The sequence below is a fragment of the Hydra viridissima genome, unplaced genomic scaffold, assembly GCF_058129835.1.
Source record: "Hydra viridissima isolate aposymbiotic clone 2 unplaced genomic scaffold, HvirCarnegie_v1 scaffold_2, whole genome shotgun sequence".
NCBI lineage: Eukaryota > Metazoa > Cnidaria > Hydrozoa > Anthoathecata > Hydridae > Hydra > Hydra viridissima.
In genome coordinates this window covers 12,901,730-12,918,543 of record NW_028324301.1, presented here as the reverse complement: position 1 = coordinate 12,918,543, position 16,814 = coordinate 12,901,730, and positions in this window count along the sequence as shown.

Sequence of the window (16,814 nt, the reverse complement as noted above, 5' to 3'; positions counted from 1 at the left end):
TATATATATATATATATATATATATATATATATATATATATATATATAATAACTCTAGAATGAACCTCTGAGTTGTGTGTAATCACAGCGCTCAGTTAACAGTTCATGCAGCATTTATAATTTTTTAGTGCCTATCTGATGAACTAATGCCTAAAAAACATTTTATCCTAAAAATAAAATCAGCTGCCTACCATGCTGTTGTGTTATTAACCTTCTAGCACACAGCATTGGGTAGTTAAGAACTAAAAGGTACATAAATTATATAACAGATGCTAACTATTTGAAACTTGAGATTTCTGCACAAGAAAACAAATACTTTTTTTTTACTTTTACTAAACAAACTAAATTTAAGCAAATTAAAATTAAAATTTGTACTTAGTTTTACTGAGAATTTTTTTTTATTATATTTATTCTAAAAAACGAAAAACAGAAAGTGAATATAGAGCAACTTATTGTAAGAATATGTTTTGTTAAATAAAAAAATATTTATATTTGAAACTTATGTAAATATGTAATATTCCGCTATTTTTATGAAAAATATCTTATGTTAAACAAAAAAACTAGATTTTTATTAGAAAATTATATGTTTATCAATATTTGAGCTTAAGATATAAAACTTGATTATCATCAGTTTTTTAATTTTTATATCACCATTCCTTAATTCCGCCGCCATCTTGGGAGGCCAAAACTGGCTTCAAAAAATTTTTTTGTATACGCTATCCAGTTATATTTTGAGATCAGTGAATTAAACACACAATAGACCATTTCATAAATGTCTGCGACGGAGAATGGAGATTGTTCAAAGCGAGGCAGTGTTTGTAACAATCAAAACAAACTTATCTTTTACCAAAATTTTGTAGGGTTTAGAGGAGATAAGTGGTGGTATTTTCTCTATTTAGTTTCTAAAATTAAATTTTCATTTACTATGATATTGTCTAAGGTTAACCCTCCATTTCTGGATTCTTTCCTTTTCTTGTTAAGGCAGTTATGGAATAATTTTTTAGTTTTTTATGTTTTTTTTTTAATTTCTTAATAGATATAAGATAAACTTAAATATAAAATAAAATACACTAACATAGTCAAAATAAAAAGGTAATTATTAAAGTAACATTAAGTAAAAAACACTAAATCAGACAAAGTATTTAAAACTCTTTCAACATCAGGAGTTATTTTTTGATATATAAGATATTTTTAAGTTTTTTCTCTCTGTTTTCTAAATTCTTAGCAAAATCGCTCTAAAGGTAGTATGCAGCATCTTTACGTTTCTTCGCTTTACTTTACATGTCAGCTCTCTGGTCTTCCTATATATATATATATATATATATATATATATATATATATATATATATATATATATATATATATATATATATATATATATATATATATATATATATATATATATATACACACACACACTGTGTGACAAAAGTTATCGTACGCTAAGAAAAAAAAAAAATTCAATATAGACACAATTTTTCTGCTATATTTAATGAAAATTATTTATAATTTTTTTTATAATAGTATTTATTTTGTTAATTTATGAATTTTTTGGAATTTATATTGAAATAACATTAAAATTAGGCTCAAAGTTTGAAAAAAGTACATTAAAGATGATGACAAAAGTTATCGTACACTTCTCGGGTGATTTAAGGCCAGTCTGAGAAAATTTCGTTTTGCTTTCGTGTTATTTTTGTTTAAACGCGTGTGACGTGTTTCACTTCGCGGGATTGATCTCATTAAGAGTTAGACGTTAAATATACCGTTATCAAAGGCCGATAATATCGGCCTTTGATAGTAAAACAATATTATTGTTTTACTAACAATATTATTGTTTTACTAGAAACAGCCGATAATAGATAAAAATATACATCTATCAAATCTATGCATTCATATTTAACAAATAATAGTACTTTATTTTTATTAAATATAAATGATTATATTTACCTATTTAAAGTGTAAGTTCTTATTGAACTTGAGGTTCCAAAATATTAAATCCTTTTTGAGAATACTGCTCAGAAATGCCTTTATTGGTTCAACCAAATTTTTTTTAAAGGAAAAAATAGGACAATTTACTAGATCTTTCTTCGATACGAATGTGAAGAAACTGGCACTGAAAAATTTTTATACTTTTTTTTTGAGAATGATGAATTTCTTTTAGGCCTCCTAAAATTTTAGCTTCCATGTAAAAACACTTATAGATTTTAGCTATGTTCTTAGGTTCAAATTTAAATGTTCCAAACCTATTCAACTTTGTACACTTTTTTTTTTTTTTGCGAAATTGAAAATTTGCATGGTAGAAATAGGAAAAATGTAGTAAAATACCCCCTAAAAGTCTTTTGACATTTTAAAGGGTATTTGTCACTTGCCTATAATACAAAAAGGCTAAAGGTTGACGCTGGTGTATATTTTTCCTGATAATTCTATTTTTTCACTTTTCATTACCCCAAGCACAGGCTACATCTTAACATTTGACTCAAGCAAATCAGGAGATAATAACTTATTTGAGTTTAGGAAATAAAAACTTATAGATAAACATAAGGTAGTAAAATATTTTCTTTCTAAAACAAAATACAGTTAAAGATTGTCTTTTAAATTGCATTAAAATTATGCTTTACATAACCTTGGATATATCAGCCTTTATCAACTTCCAAAAGTTTTCCAAAGTATTTTCTAAAAATTAACAATAGAGAAGCTGGATGAAAGAATGAAATTTAGCAAAACCCTATTGTGAGATTTAACACAATTATTTAAAGTGATTAATTATCGGTAAAAAAAAAAAGATTAATTAATATTTAACATTATCATTTCTTACCTTTGCGATGAAACAATCTGCTTAACACTATGATCTCATTCCCATATATTGCATTTTGAAGAGTTCTTGATATTTATTGTTCATTGTCATATGAGAAACAAGGATTAAAAAATTGTCAATATTAATCCAGCACCTTGTATTTTATACACATTATAATGTAGTTATTATATAATGAAAAAAAAAAAATTTAATGGAATTCAAGGAAGAAATTTAAAAAATTTCTCTCTTATATTTGTATAGGTTTTATTTAGACACACCACCAATAAAAGCTTCAAGGTTGACTAAAGACAATTAATTGATGAAAAACATTTGGATTTTGCAACTTTTCCTTGTACTTTCAAAACTTGTCTTGTTTTTTTATCATTATTACATTTGCTGAAAAATGAAAAATTCACAAAACTTGTAGTAGTAATTGAAAAATTAACAACTTAGATGAATGTATGAATGCATCAATGTATGTATATATGTATTTATGTATGTATGCATGCATGCATGCATGCATGTATGAATGTATGTATGTATGTATGTATGTATGTATGTATGTATGTATGTATGTATGTATGTATGTATGTATGTATGTATGTATGTATGTATGTATGTATGTATGTATGTATGTATGTATGTATGTATGTATGTATGTATGTATGTATGTATGTATGTATGTATGTATGTATGTATGTATGTATGTATGTATGTATGTATGTACTTCCTACATATACCAAGTATATTACACAGAAAATGAATCATAAAAATTAGAAAAGATTAGGTGAAACATTAAATTCATTTTCAAGTAAAAACCAATAACAAAAAGATAAACATAGCAACAAGACAACTGGTTTAACATATTTTCATGTAAAACTTTCAAACTAGAAAAAGATTTTTGTTTTGCTTGAAACAGCTGCAAAATATTTAAAAATCTAAAACTTCATGTCTAATAAAATGTAAATTTGATCACATGGTTTCACCCGACAAAAAAAATCTTAATTATTCTTATCGACTTTATTGCTCTAAGTGCCGTTAACGATGATTGCTTCTTTTAGTAGTGTTAGGGACGACGCCGGAAGATTATAAAAAACGTCGGATTTTCTGATCGTACCACAAATCACTAATTGTACAAGTGGATAATAGCAATTATCGAAGTGTACTAGATTGAACATTTCTGGAATAGATGTGCATAGAGATCATTTTGTTTATTTTTAAAGATATTCTTCTTTTTCAGAAAAGACAAAATCCGTCATAACCCATAACGTCGTAAAAAATTAATACTTTAATTTTTAACAGCTTTTGCCTGGTAATGTTCATTTTAGTGAATTGTTTGCCAAAAAAAGTTATGCTCAAAAGAAATGTTTGGTGGTGCAACCGAACACTCATAAAAACGAGACATGCCTTAAATCACCCGAGTTGGCGTACACTAATATTTATTTAACTCCAAACCGTTATGTCCACCATTTTTCATCCATTTTTGAAAATAAAGTAAACTATAAACACTTTAAGATTAATTTCAATTGTTTTAAATGAATTTTTTGGTTAAAAAAAAGTAAAATGAGCTCGAAACGGGTTAAGACCACTGTAGAAATTCGTAAGCTAATAATTAAGCATTGGAATGAAGGAAAATCGTTAAATTGTATTGCAAAAATTGTTGATTCTAAAAATCCACAGTTTCTTCAATTATTAACAAGTTCAAAAAAACAAGAAAATCAGCTGATTTGCCCCGAAGTGGTCGTCCAAAAAAACTGAATAAGCGTGCTGAACGAAGCTTAGCTTCCACAATCAAGAAAAATCGTTTTGTAAGTGCCAAAACTTTAGCTTGCAAAATAGAAAACGATTTGGGGGTTAAAATTAGTCCAAAAACAGTCATTCGAAGCCTTAAAAGACAAGGAATAGTGAGTCGCGTTCCAAGAAAGGTTCCTTGTATTAGTGATAAAAATTGTAAGCTTCGATTAAACTATCGATTAAACTAAAACGTACATTGATATGCCAGACTCATTCTGGAATAAAGTCTTATGGACAGATGAGTCTAAATTTAATGTAAAAAGATCTGATGGCGCTCATCAAAAAATTGCTTAGAAAATGGAACTACAGTCCGAACATTTAAACACGGAAATGGATCAGTAATGGTTTGGGGATGTATGTCGGCAGCAGGTGTTGGAAAGTTAGTATTTATTGAAGGAAATATGGATAAACATTACTATAAACGTATTATTAAAGAAAATGTTGAACAATCAGCACGTAATCTTGGTATTGGTGATGACTTCGTTTTTCTTCAAGATAACGATCCCAAACATAAGGCCAAAGATGTGATGGAATTTATGGAAAAAAAAGGTTGGGACATACAAAATCATCCACCTCAAAGCCCTGATTTGAATGTAATAGAACATTTATGGGATGAAATCGATAGACGAATAGATAGAACAGGTGTAAACACCATTGAAAAATTAAAAGTCCAAATTGTAAAGACGTGGGAATCAATCGATCCGTCTATTACAAAAAAACTCGTTGAATCGATGCCAAGACGTCTTGCTGCTGTTGTAAAAGCTAAATGACAAAATACACGATACTAAAATATAAGTTTACTAAAATATAAGTTTACTAAAATATAAGTTTACTTTTTGTTACTTTTCTTTCTTTTTCATCAAGATATTAAAATAAAATTTTTTTCTTGTTCTGTTTTTTCAATTTTTGTTTAAATAATTATAAATCAAATTGTTTTTATTCAGTTTTTAACTTGTTCCTTGCATTTCTTTTATTCTAAATTAAGAGTTAGTAATTTTTTTAAAGTGTACGATAACTTTTGTCACACAGTGTGTGTATATATATACACTACCGTGCAAAAGTCTCCGCTCATGTGTAATATTTGCAAGGAACAGTAAATGCAATACATTTTAGGATGATTTTAAATATATAAAAAGAAAAAAATGTTATTATAAAAAGTTGATGAGGCCAAATCATAATTTTGCATACTTTTTCCTTTTCTTTTTGTTTCAAATAATTTTGTTTACCTTTGTTTTGTTGAGTTCTACTGCTAAAAACATGGCAGAAATTTTTCTATATGAATAACCTTTTTCACGTAAAATACATATAAAGTTCTTCAGTATTCTTTATTAAATTTAAAACTGCACAAAAGTTTTAACCAAAATATTTTTTGTAAGCTTAGGTTTGACAGTAGCATGATACTTTCCGGAATGGTAAGGATGTTTTCAGTAATTTTAATTGGTTGCTTTTAATAGACTTATGTTTATATTTATACTTGAAAATGGCAATAGTGTGCGCATTTAATGTCTTGAATTTAATAAAGAATTTGAGAAATGGTGAAAGTAAAGAAAGAATATTGTGAAGAACTTTGTGGCAAAATATGTATTTTACGTGAAGAAGGTTATTCATATAGAAAAATTGCTTCCAGGTTAAAAATATCCGAATCAGGTGTGAGATATGCTCTACAACGATTGCATGATATTGGTTCCAACAGTGACAGATCACGTTCTGGAAGACCAAGAGTTACATCACGGCAAGAAGATACGTTTATTGTTGTGTCCAGCAAAAGAAATAGAAAAATTCCAGCCACAATTTTAACAGCAGAACTCAACAAAACAAGGGTAAAGCCAGTATCAACTGATACTGTAAAAAGAAGACTAAGATCAGTCAACTTAATTGGACGCATTGCTGCACGTAAACCTTTGTTGAGGGCAGTAAATAAGAAGAAAAGATTGGAATGGGCAAAAATGCATAAAAATTGGGGATTAGAAGATTGGAAGAAAGTTCTATGGACAGACGAGAGTAGGTTCGAACTTTTTGGTACCCGACGTCGCGTGCATGTTAGGCGTTTACCTAATGAAAGAGTGCTTCCTCAATGTATACAAAGTACTGTAAAACATGGAGGTGGTAATATTATGCTTTGGGGATGTTTTGGCAATGGGTTAACTGGAGATTTAGTTAAAATCACATCTACCATGGATAAACACATGTACCATAATATTTTGGTTAAGCACGCGATTCCATCTGGTATTCGTATAATTGGGAAAGGATTCATCATGCAGCAGGACAACGATCCAAAACATGCATCTGGATTATGCAAAAATTATTTGAAACTAAAAGAAAGGGGAAAAGTTTGCAAAATTATGACTTGGCCTCCTCAATCACCAAATCTATCACCCATCGAAAAGTTGTGGGATGAACTGGATCGGAAGATCAGAGAAGCAGGTGAAACATCTTTTATTAATCAGCAAATGCTATGGGAACGTTTGCAAAAAGCTTGGAATGAGATAACAGCGGAAACCATGAATAAATTATTAGCCCGAATGCCAAGATTATGTGCTGCTGTTATACGCTCCAAGGGGTCTCATATTGATGAAAATAAAATTTAACATTTACAACTTTGTATATTAACATTTTCTTGATTTTATATATATACGGTAGTGTATATATATATATATATATATATATATATACTATACGGTAGTGTATATATATATATATATATATATATATATATATATATATATATATATATATATATATACTTTACTTAAGTATATTAGAGTTATTAAAGATTTTTGATATACTTAACTGTGACAATTTTAAATGCTTTTAAATTAGCTTAGCTGTTCAATTTAATTTTTGATAATTGGATCTTGAAAATTTGATAGTAAAGCAGCTACTGAAATAATTTGATTTAAAGAACCCATTATATTCATAGGGATTACATAATCAAATATATGATAACACTTTAACCTCTGTATCATTCTCTCCACATGGATTCTTTCATTTGCAATTTGTTGACTTAAAACTGTTTCCTCAATAGTAAATTATTCCCTACCCCTTAAAAATGATGGTAAAACAAGATTAGCACCAAGTGGTCTGAGGCATTCTGCTTATGTAAAGCCATGGTCACTCATTACACTTTCACCTGGATTCCATAATGCTTGACTTAAAAATCCACTTTTAATAACAATTTCTTTATCAGAAATACTCCCTGGGTAGGCATTTAAAATAAATGGAAATCCTCCCCCAGATGCAATTCCTACTAAAACTTTAACTGCTGTGTGACTTTTGTAATCTGAATACATAATTTTGTGCATAAATAATTTAGATAGTGTTTCCACCTTAAACTCTACACAATCAATGATGACTTCACAGTTGAGAACTTTTCCTTCATTGATTGCAGCATTGTTTTCGTAACTTGCTCCATACTAGGCCATATGCAGATTGATCCAAGTCTTATATACATAAAATTTATCCATGTATTTACAGTATTCGAGACTGTTCCTTCTGAAATATTGTATAAAAACAATAAATGACGAAGATCGAAATTCCTGTGTAAACGAGTCAATGTTAAAATAAATGCATCAAGTGGCTTTTATGCTCTTGGACGTCTGGTGGATGAACTTATTTTTGTTTTTTTGGTTGTCGTATAAAATTATGTTTCTTCCATTTTCACCAGGATCTAAAAATTCTAAAACAACTTTTAAAATGTTAATTGATGGAAAACCAGTATAATGATTACAACTTTCATCATTTTCCATAATATGATCAGTGAAACAAATGCAACGTACACCTAGAAATTCATTACTCCTTTCTAAATCAACTTTTAATATGTGGTTCTCCTTTTCCAGTTCATACATGAGCAATAAAAAATAATCTACTTCTATAACTGGCATTAAAAATGGTGTTGATAAAGAGGAATTTCCTTCATTTAGCGGCGGTGTTGCGTTAAAAAAGTTAGTCGTTAAAAAAGTTTATTAAATGTGAAATCTGCGCATGCGCAAAATCATTAAAACTTTTTTAACGCCTTACGGTGTTAAAAAAAGTTTGCTCGTTAAATAAGTATTCAAAATGGTACCGTCAACCGTGGTAACTTTGGTCGCCGGGGTGACTTTGTTGACCGGGGTCAATTGTTGATTTTTTTCTAAATACCTAAAATTTAACAAAGATAACATGTTTTAATTTTGTTAGAGATACCAACAATATATATCGACTATTATATCAACAATTTTGGTATATCAACAGTTTTTGTGAATATAGCACAGTTACTTCGTAGACTACATTGAGTTTATTTTGGCATTTTTTGACACTTCTGATACATTTATTGAACCGTTTGAATTCTTAGCCGGTGAAAATGTCGAGGAAATATAAGCAAAAGCGTGGTTTAAGAGCATATGCAACTTCATACAGTCAAGAAACGTTGTCCAATGCTATAAAAGAATGTTTAACTGGAAGAATAAGCGTGAGAAAGGCTAGTCGACAGTTCGGAATATACGCTTCCCATTTGCTTCAACCGCCGGACGTTGCTGTTTTCCGTCCGCTAAAAATAGAAACGTGCATCAAAGAATCAATACCAAAAAATCAGTTCCTCGGTCTTCTTGCTCTACTGCAACGTCAATTGAAAAGCGATAATTTGAGATCTGACTTCAAGGCTAGTGGAATATTTTCCTTCGATAAAGAAATAGTCATGAAGCGTTTGCCACAGGTTAACAAAGACATTGGAGGAGGTACCGGTAGTACTGTTAAGGAAGTATTCAATGAAGATATAGAAGGTCTATTAGTGAAACATTGTGTACAGGATGGGAAAACAAATCGCACCAGTGGGAAAAAGATCACACCTGGCAAAGCGATAACACCGCAAGATCTGGTAAATAACACAACTCCTACCACATCAAAGAATAACAATAACACCAAGAATAACAGTAACACCAAGAATAACAAGAAAAGGGCAAGAGTTGAACAAGTGACATCATCCTCAGATGACAATAATGACCTACTAGAAAATGACTTTTAATGACTTTTGCACAATAACAGGGAGCTAGTTTCAAATTTTTTTGTCCATTTAAATGTTCTTTTCATGTTTCTTTAAGTGTTTAAGGACTGATGATTTTTTAAAACTCCAAAAAGTGACCATTGTCACCCCATAGCAGGGGTATTATTGATCAAACATGATAAAAACCTGGGGTAACATTGGTCACTTTTCGGCGTTTAAAAATAAATATTTATAATAAAAAAATTAAAAAAATAAATATAGAGGCCAAGACCTATAATGTTATTATTACAAGAGAAAACTGTAAAAAATTAATAAGATTCAGAGATGTTTAAGAAAAACTGCCAAAAAATGACCAAAGTTACCCTGGCTAACGATACTCTTTAATTTGCGCAACCCTCAAATCCACAACAGAATATGCTTTGATATTTTGATTCAGGCATTGCAAAAGCTCTCAAAGAGAGTTTCAATTATTTTTTCCAAATTTTTTTTCCCTGTAATTTTCTAATTCTACAAAGTTATACAATTTTCATGACATTTTCTTTTTCATTTGACCTCCTCATAGTATCAAAGCTTTTAAACTCCTAAAAAAAATATATTTCATGAAAAAATAGAACATAGGTACTCACTTCTAAAAGAATTATACTATACTAATTATAGTAATATATACAAAATCAAATATTTTTAAATTCTCATATTATAGTTCAGAAATATTAACATTTCACCATGAGCTCCTGTTAAGCTATATCTCTTTGCAGTAAAAAATATTTTTCTAAACTTTTTAAGAAAAGCGCTTGACCGTCTAAAATATTGTTCAGGGTGACAACTTAAAATTAAAAAATTTTAGTGAAGGGGCATTTTTTGATTAACAATCCTTATGTTTTTATGTAAATCAATGTTACTTTCATTGAATAGTAGTTTTTTATACAAAAATTGAATAAAAATAATTTTGACTTTTTTGGCACACCATGGCCCACTGTGCCATCTAGAAGTTCTCGATGTACGACGAACGCTTTAGTAGTTGACCAGTTTAAAGAAAGCAGTTTAGAAACATCAAAATAATTATATAGAAAAAGAACTAAACCCACAATATAAAATTGAAGAATTTCATTTTGTCGATGCTTCTGTTAAAACATTTTAAACTTAAAATACTTTTTTTTTAAGTTTTTCTCAAATAATCCTTTTTATCGGAGTTTAAAAATTTTAAAATATGATATTTTCAGTTTGGAAAAAGATGATTGCTTGAATTTTTCAGGATATTTTGATTGTTGAACCAAAATTACGAATAATTAGTTAATGAACAAATATTTCGAATAATTGTGTAAAAGTAAGTTTACAACCTTTTTTCCTAAGTTTTTTTTAATCAAAAGTTTTCAAAAGCTGTAAAAAATTACTTTTAAAATATCCCATGAACCCACAGTTTATTATTTTAGTTCATAACCGGGACCCATTTTTTCCCCACTTTTTGGTGAAGAGTTTTTTGTTTATTTTTAAATTTATTAAAGGGATCACCTTATATTGTTTTCTACATTAAAAGTAGATTTATCGAGTGTTGCCCTGGCAATCTTGAACAATTTTTTTTTATTGGTGTCATTTACCACCCAGCCTCTTCCTCCTCTCTCTTCCCCCCTCCCTTGCTCTTTCTAATATCCATCAATAATAATGAGTTTTGCTTTATAAATACGGTGCTTTTTTTTTTTTTTATCAAATTTGAGCTTTCAATGCAGAAAACAAATATGTAGCTTTAGTAGAAAACTTTTCTAAGAATCAAAATCTGTTTTAAAAGTGTAAGTGTATTTTCAAATGTAACAGAAATTGTTAATAAGCGGAGTAAAACTACTGGTTAAATCACAATTTTCTATAAGCATCACAAATAATGATAAATTGCGTCAAAAATGATGATTCAAAGTAATGATAAGAAAAAGGTAAACCTCATTCAAAAAATAAATTGGTTGAAGTTTCTCTTGACCCTGTTTGATACAGAGTGAGTTGACGGTGATAAAAACCTCTGATGACTTTTGCTAACAATTTTATTCGCTTATTTGATACAGCATTATAACTGATTGGTATCAAACCTTATGCTGTATCTAATGCTGCAAAAAGAGTATGTGACGAAGAGAAAACTGTGCAAAATATGTTTCCTTCAAATGACAATAGAATGAATATTGAAAAGTGAAAATCGCTAATTCAATATATTTGCTGAAACAAGATAATTGTATTGTGCAATTGGAGAAGACATGAAGAGTAAAAATCGACGACGTAAAAATCATTCGCTATCTTTTACATATTGAACATAGTTTCTAACACATTCGAGATACTTTGTAGTGTGGATTCTGTTAGACTGTTTCAGTTTTGCATTAAGTTGGGCATTTACATTCATAAAACGTTAATTTGATATTATACACGTGCTTACACAAGGTGTCCAGAAAGGGTAAGTGTTATTTCATTTTGAAATAGCACTTTCTGGGCGAATAGGTGAGCTACAAACAATACTAGGCTCAATTCGTAGAAATTTTATTGTGATGGAGTCGTAATTTGGTCAATACCGTGAGCTTTGTTTTGGAGCATATTACCATAACAATAGTTCTATAGTTCTACTGTACAGCGTTCGTTTTATGCTTATTATGAGATCCAAACTCTACCTTACTGGAAAATCATTTGGGAATGTATTAAAACTTTTTAATCGATGGGAAGCACCGTAAAAACCCAATATTGCCTGTTCGAAAGAGAAGTTAAGCATAACACTTCATCTCTGCATGTGGTATTTAAAGTGTGATCTGAAAAGATTTAAGCAAGTAAAGGAATTGAAAGTGATCGACAAAATTCAGAGCTTGAATTTTCAAAACGTATATGCTTTAACAGTGGGAAAGCAACTTTCCACCTGAATGGTTTTGTAAATAAACAAAATTACTGTTACTGGTCAGCAGAAATCCCCAGACAGAAACATGAACGGCCGCTGAAAGGTTGTTATTTAGGCCTCTATGTCTGTCTAAAGAATAATCGGTCTTTACTTCTTTGCACGGTCTTTCAGAGGTGACAAGTTATTATACGCAAACGCAGTAGTAACTTTAAAAAAGTCAAATTTTAATAATGGCTACGGTCCGTAGCAACGAATTTTTTTATTTAGTTGACTGATTATTTATAAATTTTTCCATATAAATCAACATTTTAAACTCTTTCTGAAACTAAAATCATAATAAGCATATCTCAGTTGCAAAAGAAAATGATTCAAATAAGATAAAGATTATATCAAAAAGTTTAAAGTTGCGCTTTTCTGAGTAAATTAACATTCTTCAATATGCTGATTTGTTTACACTTTTAAAAACATATTATCTAATTTTCTGAGCGTAGAAATTAAATATTTTTTTTTTTTAAATTCAGATGAGTTTTTATAGTATTTAACACTTTTATCAGATCTTAGCACTCAATTTTTTCTTCTTGTAAATAAACATACAAATACACACACAGATATATATACACACACACACACACACACACACACACACACACACACACACACACACACACACACACATTACATACATACATTACATACAGACATACATTTTTTCTTTTACATTTTGATATTTTTTACCTTCTGAAATGGGTTTGATTGCTATTTGTTTGCTTAGGCAAACCAATAGCAAGATTTGTTTAGTTTTTCAGGTGTTTTTTTAAAATTTTAATTACTTCTCTTCTCACTCCTTACTCTTACAGGTTTATTTACTTTTGTTTTGTATTCATAATTGGTCTCTTTATTCTTTGTTATTACAATAAAAATTTGTGTGGTATTTTAGGATCAAGGACATATATTGATGCAATGTTTTCAGCTGTTTGGCAACTTTTTACTGATCAACTTTAAAGATTAATTTTTTTTTAAATTAGCTTGAAGTTTCCTTGGGTTACAATTTTGGTCAAAATGTGCTCTAAACAGAGTGGTTAATTTTTTCTTTAACACTTTCAACATTTTTCACTGAATTATGTGATTATCCTTTTTTTTTTTTTAATGTTTGACATGATACCAGAAATTTCATTATATTTTTAAAATACAAAAATGTTTTTCAAACATTTCCAAAATATATTTGTATATATAAACATGATAAAACAAGTTTATCTTTTAACACAAGAAATATAAGCCAAAATTTTATCTATTACCCATTTATATATATATATATATATATATATATATATATATATATATATATATATATATATATATATATATATATATATATATATGAGTGGACTGGTGAAAAGTTGCCAAACAGCTGATGAAACATTGCATCATTACATAGAAGTTGTTCATGAATATGAAGCAAAAGGAAGGGCAGATTGCAAAAAAACCTGGAAGAGTAAGGAGTTCCCTGCTATTGGTTTGTTTAAGCCTCTGCTTAAGCAAACAAATTACCAATTCATCAAAATATATACTAACATAAATGGCAATGAGAAGATAAATAATATCAAACTGCAGCAAAAAACTTTTTTTTTCATGAATTGGTTTTGACAAGACTATGTGGGTGTGTTTCCCTTGTCAGTTACGCCTTTGCCACAGCAATCTTGGTTTCTAGTTTGGTAATGTAGAGACAGTTATTGAGAATATAACTACATCTAATTAGATAATACAGCTGTTTTATTGACAATAAATGCTTATTAAAAGCCTTAGTTAAAATTAGAAATGTTGTTGAATAAATGAAGATGATGATGATGATGATGATGATGATGATGATGATGATGATGATGATGATGATGATGATGATGATGATGATGATGATGATGATGATGAAACCAAATTAGATGCAAATGAGGATATTGATGATGATAACGATGGGGCTGATTGTGGTAATATTAATGATTTATCAAGGCAGATGCACTTATGATAAATATCTAAATCATATTCTTTGATTGAATTAAACTTTTTTTTACATATGCATGCAACAGTCAACATAATTAAAAGAGAATTTGTTTTAATAATGAAAATCAAATCTTCAGGTAAAATAAGCTGTTTATATTTTGGACATGTTCCATTGAGTTGGTTAACCTTTATATTTTCCACAAGACAGAAAAAACAAAATAATTGTTCACATTTTTTTAGAGTTGCTGGTTGTTTTGGTATTTTATCATAAAAATTACACTGGTAAAGCTGTAAATGAGGATTGATTTCTTTTTTTAGTTCTTCGATATCTATTTCCAAGTTAGTGCTGTCACAATTCTTTTTTTAATGGTAGCAATCATGGAAGATGACCACACTTTTTTACCAATACCAGGGCAACCAATAACCTTTTTATTTAAAACATTTAAACTTTTACTGAGTTTTTCTAACTGCTTACAACAATAGCATTCATCACAATGAGTTCTCCAGTAGATATTTAAAAGAAGTGTTGTTGATTTCATTCTTTTGATCATATTATTTATGGTATCATAACGTTTTGAAAATTTTTAGATGAGTGTACATTCTCTAAATCTGACAACATGACATGGAATACATATTTCAATGTTACTTTTTTGGTTTATTCCAATATGATTGGAATAAACCAAAACCTTTTTTTTTCCCAACCAAATATCCACAGACCCTGTAAATAAGATTCAAATTTTTGTAATGGATTTTCATCTAAAAATAATAAAACTTTTTGGATAGTTCTTGTGAATAACCATCAAACTTAATGCATTATGTAGTGTTTATATTTATGAAGTAAATTAAGCTAATAAATCAATAAAAAACTTCATATAAAGTAAAAGATTTTATTTAAAATTATTAAAAACATTTAGTCAAATTTTTTACATAAGGACACTTTTTATTTCACAAACGATATAAATAAAATGTTATCAATTTAGGACAATGGTTAGATGTAAATTTTGAACAAGAAAAAAAATTGAGTGCTAAGATTTTTTATAAGTAATAAAAAGTTAAAAGATTCATATAAGTAAAAGTAGAAAGACTTTTAAGTTTTAGCGCTCAAAAAAAATGTAAAAAGACTTCCAAATCTGTAAACAAATCAAAGAAAAATTTTTTTTAGGTAGGTCCTCTTCAATCATAAAATAATATTCCCCTTTCATTTTACTTACTTCTTAATAAAATTAAGTTACCGAGACATTACTAACAGTCTAAAAGCTGGTTATCAACGTAGATGATTTTAAAAAACGTGATAAGTAATGAAAAATTGGTCGCTAAGTAAAAATTCATTCTGTAACGAAGGTCCGTAGCCATTTTGAAAGTTCTAAAATTTTCATAATACAACTGCGCTTGCGCACAATAACCTGTCGCTTATTAACAGTTTGAACGACCGTGTTTGAAGATTATAGTGGTTGAGCACTAACTGTGAATACAGAGCTATATTGTAAGATGTTTTCAAATTTTTTAGCGTCAACTTCGTAAATTTTTATGTCTTTAATACAAGAGCATGGTTTCAGAAAGATGGCGTCACTTTTCACACATCAAATGATTCATTTAAAGTTGTAAATGTTATTCCCCGATAAGCTGGTTTCGTGATGCAATCCAGATCTGAGTCCTCTGTTATTTTTTATGGGGATTTCTTAAAGAGAAGGTGTTCCAAAATAAGTCGTGGATATTAACTGAACTAAAGCAGAATATCAAAGAAGAAATGGTTAAAATAATTCAGGCCTTGTGCCAATGTTTACTGAAAGATTTTCGATCAAAACTAAAAGAGTGTCAGAAATGTAATGGACATTATTTAGATAACATAATATTTAATAAATTATCGTAGATTAAAGATGAAAACAAAATTTTTGTTGAACATTTTTTATTTTTAACTTTATTACTTTTAAATTGCATTGTACAAAAAAATACATTTGTCGAAAATGTTATATAGTGGTAACGTTTTTTTTTTTTTTTTAAGTTCTGACCTTTTGTTACATTTATACGATGAAACTGCATTCTTCATCCCAGCAAGCACACAACGTTGAAATAATGTTGATCGACGTTGATCAACGTTATTTCAACGTTGTTTCAACGTTATGTGCTTGCTGGGATTTGATTTTAAACGCGATATATTTATACAACGAAGTGGATTTGTCGTAGTTAATGTTTATTGGAAAAAGGGGAATATATATGATCTCAATATTTAAAAAATGCTGAAGGTGGTATCTGTCTTATTATGTATGTATACACCACGTGTTTTATTTGTAAACTATGTTAAGATACCATTACCACAGTTAACAAATCCGTGACGTGTTTTATTTACTTTCAAAAACTTTTGATTTACTTTTGCAATCGTTGAACATTGCGTTTCACTG